The sequence below is a fragment of the Meriones unguiculatus genome, chromosome 5 (genome assembly GCF_030254825.1).
Source record: "Meriones unguiculatus strain TT.TT164.6M chromosome 5, Bangor_MerUng_6.1, whole genome shotgun sequence".
NCBI classification, from domain to species: domain Eukaryota; kingdom Metazoa; phylum Chordata; class Mammalia; order Rodentia; family Muridae; genus Meriones; species Meriones unguiculatus.
In genome coordinates, this window is record NC_083353.1 from 25065088 (window position 1) to 25075775 (window position 10688).

Sequence of the window (10688 nt, forward strand, 5' to 3'; positions counted from 1 at the left end):
CATCTAAGGAAACAGAGGAAATAGATAACTACACACACACAACACACACACACAAAAAAATAATACAAGCAATGAAACTCAGTGACACCACCAACCCCATATCAAAAGTAAGCAACAATTGTTGGTCACTAGTATCTATCAACATCAACTGACTCAACTCCCCAATAAAAAGACACAGACTAACAGAATAGTTGTGGAAACAGGATCCAACCTTCTGTTGCATCCAAGAAACACACTAACCAAGCAAGTGAAAGACCTGTTTGAGAAAAACTTCAAGTCTCTGAAGAAAGAAATTGAATAAGACATCAGAAGATGGAAAGATCTCCCGTGATCATGGATTGGTAGGATTAACATTGTGAAAATGGCCACCCTGTCAAAAGTAATCAACAGATTCAATGCAATTCCAATCAAAATACCAACTCAATATTTTACAGACCTTGAAAAGAAGATTCTCAGCTTCATACAAAGAAACAAAAAAACAGGAATCTCCAGAACAATCCTGTGCAACAACAGATCATGTGGAGGTATCTCCATCCCTGATCTCAATTTGTACTACAGAGCAATAGTAATAAAAACTGCATGGTATTGGCATAAAAACCGAAAGGAGGATCAAAGGAACTGCACAGAAGACCCAGAAATAAACGCATACACCTATGAATACTTGATTTTTTACAAAGAAGCCAAAACCATTCAATGGAAAAAAGAAAGCATCTTCAACAAATGGTGCTGAACCAAATGGATGTCTACATGCAGAAAAATGACAATAGATCCATATTTATCACCCTGCACAAAACTAAAGCCCAAGTGGATCAAAGACCTCAACATAAAACCAGATACTCTAAATCTCTTAGAAGAAAAAGTGGGGAACAGCCTAGAACTCATTGGCACAGGAGACAACTTCATAAACACCAACAGCACAGGCTCTAAGAGCAACAATCAGTAAATGGGTCCTCATGAAACAAAAAAGCTTCTGTAAAGCAAAGGACACCGTCATCAAAACAAAATGACTGCCTACAGATTGGGAAGGAATATTCACTATCCCATTATCTGACAGAGGACTAATATCCAGTATATACAAAGAACTAAAGAAGCTGAAAAGCAGCAAACCAATTAATCCAATTAAAAAATGGGGAACAGAGTGCAACAGAGAATTCTTGACAGAGGAATATCGAATGGCAGAGAAACACTTAAAGAAATGCTCAACCTCATTAGCCATCAGAGAAATGCAAATCAAAACGACCCTGAGATTTCACCTTACACCCATCAGAATGGCCAAGATGAAAAACTCAAGTGACAACACATGATGGAGAGGTTGTGGAGAAAGGGGAACCCTCCTCAACTGCTGGTGGGAATGTAAACTGGTACAACCACTCTGGAAAACTATCTGGCGCTTTCTCAGACAATTAGGAATAGCGCTTCCTCAAGACCCAGCTATACCACTGCTAGGTATATACCCAATCTTTGCTCAAGTACACAAAAGGGATATTGTTCAACCATGTCTATAGCAGCTTTATTTGTAATAGGCAGAACCTGGAAACAACCCAGATGTCCATCAATAGAGGATTGGGTACAGAAGTTGTGGTATTTTTACACAATGGAATACTACTCAGCAATCAAAAAGGAGGAAATCATGAAATTTGCAGGCAAATGGTGGGATCTAGAAAAGATCATTCTGAGTGAAATATGGCAGAAGGAGAAAGTCAAACATGGTATATATTCACTTATATAGACCTATAAGATATGATAAACAGAATGAATTCTATACACCTAAAAAAGATAATCAAGAGAGTGGACATGGGGTAAGATGATCAATCCTCACTTAGAAAGACAGATGGGATGTGCATTGAACGTCTGATAGGAGTCTACTGAGGGCATGTGAAAGACTCTAACAAGCAGTGTTTTCAAAGCAGATACAAAGACTCATGACCAAACCTTCGGCAGAGTAGAGGGAATCATATGAAAAAAGGGGAGTTAGTATGATGGGAAAGGATAGGAGCTCCACAAGGACAAAATATATCTGGGCACAGGGTCTTTTCTGAGACTGATATTTAATGAAGGACCATGTATAGATATAACCTAGAACCTCTACTCAGATGTACCCTGTGTTAGCTCAGTAACCAAGTAGTTTCCCATAGTGAGGGAAAAAAGGACTATTTCTAACAGGAACTCAATGACTGGCTCTTTGACCTCCCCACCCCCCAAGGGAGAAGCAGTCCTGTTAGGGCACAGAGGAGGGCTTTGCAGCCAGTCCTGAAGATACCTGTTAAAACATGATCAGATGAATGGGGATGAGGTCCCCCTATCAGTGGACTTGGAAAGGGGCATGGTGGAGATGAGGGAAGGAGGCTGGGATTGGGAGGGAATGAGGGAGCAGGATACGGCTGGGATACAGGGTTAATAAAATGTAACTGATAAAAAAAAATAAAATTAAAAAAAAACTGAGTAATAGGAATAGAGAAAAAAGAAGATTCCTGTCTACAATGCCCAGAAAATATTTTCAAAAAATAATAGAAGAAAATCTCCCAACTTAAAAAAGAGGCCTATAAATATACAACAGACCTACAGAACACCTAATAAATTAAACCAGAAAAAAAAATCCTCCTGCCACATAATATTCAAAACAGAACAAAGAAAAAATACTAAAAGCAGCAAAGGAAAAAGGCCAAGTATCAAGTAACACATAATGGCAAACTATCAGAATCACATCTGACTACTCAACAGAAGCTATGAAAGCCAGAAGGGCCTGGATGGCTATAGTACAAACCCTAAGAGAACATAGATATCAGCCCAGGCTACTTTACACAGCAAAACTCTCAATCATCATAGATGGAGGAAACAAGATATTCAATGACAAAAACAAATTTAAACAATACCTAGACACAAATACAGCATTACAGAAAACATTAGAAGGAAAAATACAGCCGAAGAAAAATAACAACATTAGGAAAACACAGGAAATAAATAACCTCAGTGCAGCAAAACTAAAAGTAGCTAAGCACACAAACCACAACCAGCAGCAAAATCAAAGGATCTAACAGCTACTAGTTATTAATCTCTCTTAACATCAATGAACTCACAAACTAAAAGAGAATGGATGTGCAAGCAAGACCCAAAAATTTGATGCATACAAGAAACACACTTAAGCCACAAAGATAGATATTAACTGAGAATAAAGGGTTAGAAGATGGTTTTCCAAGCAAATGGACCCAAGAAGCAAGCTGCAGTTGTCATTCCAGTATCTAATAAAATAGATATTCAACCAAAATTAAACATAAGAGACCGGGAAAGTTACTTAATACTCATCAAAAAAAAAAAATCGACCAAGAAGACATCACAATTCTGAACATTTATGCTCCAAATAGGAGAGCACCCACAATAGTAAAAGAAAGATTAATAACACTGAAACCACACATAGATCCACACACATTAATAGTGGGAGACTTCAACACTCCACTCTCAACAAAGGACAGGTGAACAAACCGAAATTAAACAAAGAAACGATGACTCAAATAGATGCCATGAATCAAATGGACCTATCATCTACAGAGCTTTTCACCCTATCACAAAAAGAATTACCTCCTCAGCACCTCATGGAACCTTCTCCAAAATAGACCATATAATTGGGCACAAAGAAAACCTCAACAGATACAGGAAGATTGAAATAATCCCTTGTCTCCTATCAGACTACCATGAACTAAAGCTGGATCTCACCAACAACAGAAATAGCAAAAAGCCTACACACACATGGAAACTGAACAACTCGCTACTCAATGACAGCTGGGTCAGGAAAGAAACAAAGAAAGAAATAAAAGTCTTCCTGGAATGTAATGAAAATGAAGATATAACATACCCAAACTTATAGGATATGATGAAAACAGTACTAAGAGGAAAGGTCATAGCACTAAGTGCCTTCAAGAAGAAATTTGAAGCATCCCATAGAAGCAACTTAATGGCTCACCTGAAAGTTCTAGGAACAAAGAAACAGACACACCCAAGAGGAGTAGACAGCTGATAATAATCAAACTCAACCAAGGAAATCAATAAACTACAAACAAAGAGAACAATTCAAACAATCAAGGAAACCAAGAGCTATTTCCTTGAGAAAATCAACAAGATAGACAAACCTTTATATAAACTAAAAAAAGGGCAGAGAGACACTATCCAAATCAACAAAATCTGAAATGAAAAGGGGACATATCAACGGACATGGAAGAAATCCAAACAATCACTAGGTCTTTCTTCAAAAGCCTATATCCCACAAAGTGAACAAATCTCAATTAAATGGACAATTTTCTTGAGTGATTCCACTTACAAAAGATGAACCAAGTTCACATAAATAAACTAAATAATCATACATCCCCTAAGGAAATAGAACTTTTCATCAAAAGTCTCCCATGCAAAACGAAAGCCCAAGGCCAGATGGTTTCAGCACAGAATTTTACCAGACCTTTGAAGAAGAGCTAACACCAATACTCTTCAAAGTAATCCACAAAAGAGAATCAGAAAAAATGTTACCATCTCATTCTTTGAAGCCATAGTCACCTTGAAATTTAAACCTTAAAAAAACTGGAGAGAGAAAGAGAATTTTAGGCCAGTTTCTCTTGTGAACACTGATACAAAAAATACTCAACAAAATCCTTGCAGACTGAATCTAAGAACACATCAAAGATATCATCAATTATGACCAAGTAAGCTTCATCTCAGGCATGCAGGGATGATTCAATAAATGGAAATCCATCAATGTAATCTACCGTATAAAAAATGAAAGAAAAAAAAAAAAAAACACAAGATCATCTCCTTCAATACTGAAAAAGCATTTGATAAATGTAACACCCATTTCTGTTTAAAGTCTGGAGAGATCGGGGATACAAGACACTTACCTAAACACAGTAAAGACAATATACAGCAAGCTTATAACAAATATAAAACTAAATGGAGAGTAACTTAAATCATTCCAACTGAAATCAGGGACAACAGAGAGCTGCCCTCTCTCTTCATATTTCTTCAACATAGTTCATGAAATCCTTGCTAGAGCAATAAGATAATTAAAAGAGATTAAGGGGATTCAATACAGAAAGGAAGAAGTCAAAGTATCATTCTTTGCAGATGATATGAAAGTATACATGAGTGTCCCCAGAGATTCTACCAGGGAACTCCTACAGCTGATAAACACATTCAGCAAAGTGTTTGGATACAAAATTAACTCGAAATAAAAGTACAGTAACCCTCCTGCATACATACGACAAATGGACTGAGAAAGAAATTAGGGAAGCAACGCCTTTCACAATAGCCACAAATAACAAAAAGTACCTTTGTGTAACTCCAACCAATCGAGTCAAAGACTTGTATGAAAAACACTTCAAGTCTTTAGGAAAAAAACAGAAGAAGTTATTAGAAGATGGAAAGATCTCCCATGCTCATGGGTTGGCAGGATAAACAGTAAAAATGACCATCTTACCAAAAGCAATCTACACATTCAATGAAATTCCCTTCAAAATAACAACAGAATTCTTTACAAAACTTAAAAGGAAAATTCTCAACTTCATAAAGAATAGGAAAAAACAAAAACAAAAAACAAAAAAAACAAACAAACAAACAAAACAAACAAAAAAACAGAATAGCTAGAATAATCCTCTGCTCTGCAACAAAAGATCTTCTGCAGATATCTTCATCCCTGATTTCAAGCTGTCCTATAGAACAACAGCAATAAAACCTGCATAGTGCAGGCTGTGAAACAGACTGGTGAATCAATGGAATTGAATAGAGGATTCACAAATAAATCCACACAACTCTGAACACCTGATTTTAGATACCAAAATCATACAATGGAAAAAAAAGATAGCATAATCAACAAATAGTGCTGGTCTAACAGGATATCTACATGTAAAAAAATGGAAATGCATCCATTAACAGTATTAGAATTTTTGTTATTGAAAGTATACCCAGATTATTATCTTCAATGATTTAGAAAAGTGTAAAGTTTGACTTATCTGAATATTCAGCAAAATTGAGTTAAAAAACAAATATAAGACATTAAAAGCTCAAAAATATTTACAAATCCTACAAGCTAATGTACTTATTTTATAGAATTTGAATAAGTTGGGATAATTTTAAATTTGAGAAAAAAAACAAATGGAAAGTAGAACATCAAAAATAAAGCTCATAGACTTCCGAAAAATTTTATGAAGAAAGTTAAATTTAGTACATAATTCATAGGATAAAATACCTTCAGCTGGCTTAGAAATGCATCTGACTTAACTTTTTATATCTGTAGTTGGTTGTAAAAATAATTTTCTGTGAAGATATGTTTAATTCATACTGTGATTACTAATTTTAATATCACAAATTTTAAAATGTTTTAAAATTGTTGCACAGTTTATTATAGAAGAATATGTATAACTTATACAAAAAAATTCCTGGTAAATCTCAAATAATTATAACAGTCTTTATTATCATTACTAGCTGCTACATAAAGATAATATAATACAAATTTACCATTAAAATTGTCATGAGAAGCTGGCATACAAAAGGAAAGAATCATCTTTCAAATGTCGTAAGCAGACCATAATGGAAATTTTAGTAGCTTAGTGTTTACAACTGTGCAGATTAAAATCTCTGACAATATCAGGACAATTAGCCCCAATGTCTACACCTCCAACTCCCAAAATAATCATTTAGAAAGATCCTTTCTCTAAATAAACTGAATGCAGAACTTTCCATCCATTCATGGAAACAGAAAACAGTGATGTTTGGCATTGGCTAGTGATCACAGTAACATACAGTTCAGAGAACCCAAACCAGACTTTCTCTAGGTAAATCCATATACTCACATTTTATTCTAGAGTGTATAGGCTCGAGTATCTATTTTAACTAATATTTTTATATGAAATAAATCAAGAAGAAATGGGATTTAATTTTGTTCTGTATTTATTTTATCTTACTTGTATTTCCTAAAGTTTTTCCTATTTGTTCCAGTTTTTGCTCTAGTCCTTTACTATTGGCATGCAGTGATACCATGATATATTGTTAAAAATGTTAGGCTGAAAGAACAACTGGAATCTTTTGGTTTGGGAATAGATAGCTTTTCCTCAACATTTGTATCTGATTTGTTTTTGACAGTGTATCCCTTAGGTAACCCAAACTGGTCTCATACTTAGTGTATACTCCCAGCTACCTTTGCTCTTAGAATTCGGGTTGCCTTGGCCTCCAGAATACCTGAGTTTATAAGCAGGTGCCACCACAATGAGCCAGGAATTTTTTGTGTGTAGCACAGTACTATGTAGTTTACATTTTCTCTGTCAATCAAATACAATTTTCTTTCTCTGTGCCACATTATAATGAACTTAAATATTTAATGGAATAAAGGGGTATTTAGAATAATGCATATTTAAGATTATTTCCTAATTCAAGTCAATTTTTTAATTTTATCCTATAATACTTTCCCACCACTTTAAGATGATTATATTCTATTCAGTGAACAGGACATTTTACATCTCAAAATGAAGTCATGTTTGCTCATTGCCACTCTAAATGTTATCATGGTTCATCACAGTACAACAAATGGATTTTAAGGAGATTTTCAAAAGGGAGACACTACAGAGAATACAAAAAATTTGAAATGAGGACAATCAGAATGACACACTGTAAGAAACACTCTTCCTGTGTCTGGATTAGGAGATGTAAGAGGGCTACAAAACAAGACATATAAATGGTCACCATATACTGAAAAGGCAGGAAATCAGAATGTTTCTCTCTCCAGAAGGAACTGAAACTTGATGCCAGATTGATTTTAACTTATCAAAACTATTTGGATCTCGAGCACATAGAAAACAGTTTTTTAGCAATGACGATAATGTGTTATGACAACAATAAAGTCTAACACAAGCATGTTTTGTATGCTATGTAAGTGTAAACATATGTAAACATATAAAGCAAGTAGGGTCAAAATTGGATATCATCTTCAAATGCTTCTCTAATTTATTTTTTGAGACAGGGTCTCAGTCACCCATGGTATGAGTCAGTGTTCTCTAGAGAAAAAAAAAACTTATAGGATAAGTATATGTGTGTGTGTGTTTATTTGTGTGTGTTTGTATATATGTATGTGTATAAAAGAGAGAGGGGGAGAGAGAGAGAGAGAGAGAGTAGTGGGAAATTAACCAGAGTGAAAAAGAGATCCCTTTGCAACTCAGAAAGCCAAGTCCCAGTTGCCAAAGAAGAAAATGGAAATGAAAAGGTCTCCACGGGCTTTTGGGATCTGCACCAGTGTGAACAGCTGTGAAGGCCCAGTTGGTGAAAAGAAGGAGCCTGGAGGCAAGGCAGTGTGGCAGGTGTATAACACAGACCCAGTTCCCGAATATGAAAAGAGAAAGGAAAAGCTCTGGGCAGGCGTTTGGGATTTTCACCAGGTGTGTTAGCTTCAGCACTAATGAATATTGTCTTCATTTCTCCCCTTTGTATACATGGATGTTCACGAATAAACATTTGTGTGTATATACATATGATTGGAAAGAGAGAGTCATTCATAGGCATAGCCATAGAGAGTTGATAGCATCTGTGTGAGTGTGCATGTGTGTGCAAGGGTGTGTGTATGTGTGTGTGTGTGTGTGTGTGAGAGAGAGAAAGAGACAGAGACAGAGAGAGAGACAGAGAGAAAGAGTGTGTTTGGGACAGAGAGAGACAGAGAAAGACAGAGAGAGCACAGTAGGACAGAGTCGCCTATGCATGGAGATGGAGCCACGCAAGCTCTACAAAGCCCTGAAGAAACTCGCCTCCATGCCCAGCCTGTCTGAACGTCTGGCAGAGATAGGCTTCAGGCAGACCATCAAGATCTTGAGGAAACAGCAGCTGCTAGTACCCTTCACCAGGGACTTGGCGGCCAAATGGGGGGACAGTTCCCCGCTGGGTCCCAGGTCTGAGCGGGACCCACTCTCCCCTGACTCTGCCTTGGTGCTGAGCGAGAAGGCAGAGCAAGGAAGAACATCTCCGGCAGAGGAGACCCAAGCATCCACGTCTAGAGGAGCCCAAGACAAGCGGGCAGAGGCCTTGCAGCTGAGCAGCAGCAGGCCAGGCCCGAGCAGGAAGGGAAGCACATGCAAGACGCCAGAGGCAAGTGACTCTTGCAGTGAAAGCCTGGACCCAGCAGCCAAGAAGATCCGAAGGTGCAGACAGGACGCCCTCCGCGGGTCCCAGGAGGATGGCCCTGCCTGCTCTTTGGGGGCTTGCCCCAACTCTGACTATGCCCGCTACCCCCTGGGTGTCCCGGAGCCCTCTTGGGGCCAGACTGACAGAGAAGTGCAGCTGGCGCCTGTCAGGGTGGATTCCAAGACACCTGTCTACACAGGTGCCAGGAGGCCCGTTCTCCAGCAGGAATGGCTAGAAGGGCTCCTCCTTTCCCAAGATCTCGTGGGCATGTGGGAGGCTCACTGCCACGCCAAGGAGGCCATTGCAGCCCATGCAGCTGATGCCACCGAACAACCTGCTCTCCAAGGAATCTCCCAAGCCAAGGAGGCCTTTGAAGCCGCCACAGCCCAAACAGCCCAGGAAGCAGAACATGGGCACGCAGGCGACGAGACTGAGACCCACAGCCAGACTGAGACCAAGACACAGCAGCAGATGGAGGAGGCAGACCAGGAGCTGAGGCTGCAAGCCGTCACAGCCCGCATCCGGAGCAGACAGGCCAAGAAGCTGCAAGGGCGCCGACAAACCAAGATGGTCACCTTCTTCACCCAGGCCAGGAGCCCAGGCCAGCCAGAGGTGCCCGGACCCCCGGCTCGGGGGCCCTCCTCCGAAGCGCACCTCCTCCCGCAGGCCTCTGGCCACGGCCCGTCCTGGCGAGCTCTCTGCACCAAGACCCAGGCTAAGAAGAGACCCGCCCCCCTCATGGCCAAGGCTCTCCGGGATTATCACAACCGGTTCTCTCACAGGTGAACCCCAGAAGGACACTCTCTGCTCAGGCATGTCTTGGGATGCCCCGGCGGCACTGGACACACCCACTCTTCTCTCACGGAAAACCCAGGCTTTCCAGAGCTTGCACCTGGGATCCCGCTTGGAGCTCTGGAGACAATCTCTGGAGGCCTCTCGGCCTGATCTCCACACCCTTTGGGCGGGTTCTACCCACCCGTGAGAGCCTAGGCTGCAGCCCTCTTCCCAGAGCAAGCACTCCGTCCTGCATCGGCCTACCAGACATCCACTACCCAAAGACTCTGGCCAAGGCTCAAGGTCTAGGCTTCAGGAAGAAAGACCAGCACCCACACCTCAACTCACACCTATGCCTTCACCTGCCCAACGGACTCACTGTCAGACACGCCCACCCAATGATGCACACCTGCGTGATTTGGAAGGGAAGGATGGATTTCCTGGAATTCTCACCCCCTCTTCTGGAGGGCTGTGCGGAAGCAATCATTGCCACTTCTCCAGTGCTTGGACAGATCTTCTTTCCAGAGTTAGTTTTCCTCGCCTTAGGTACACAACTACCCGAGGGAGAACTGCTTAGGGTAAGTGTCAGGTGTGTTAGCTTCAGCACTAATGAATATTGTGTGCATTTCTCTCCTTTGTATACATAGATGTTCACGAATAAACATTTCTGTGTATATACATATGATTGGAAAGAGAGAGTCATTCATAGGCATAGTTATAGAGAGTTGATAGCCACTGTGTGAGTGTGCATGTGTGTGCAAGGGTGTGTATGT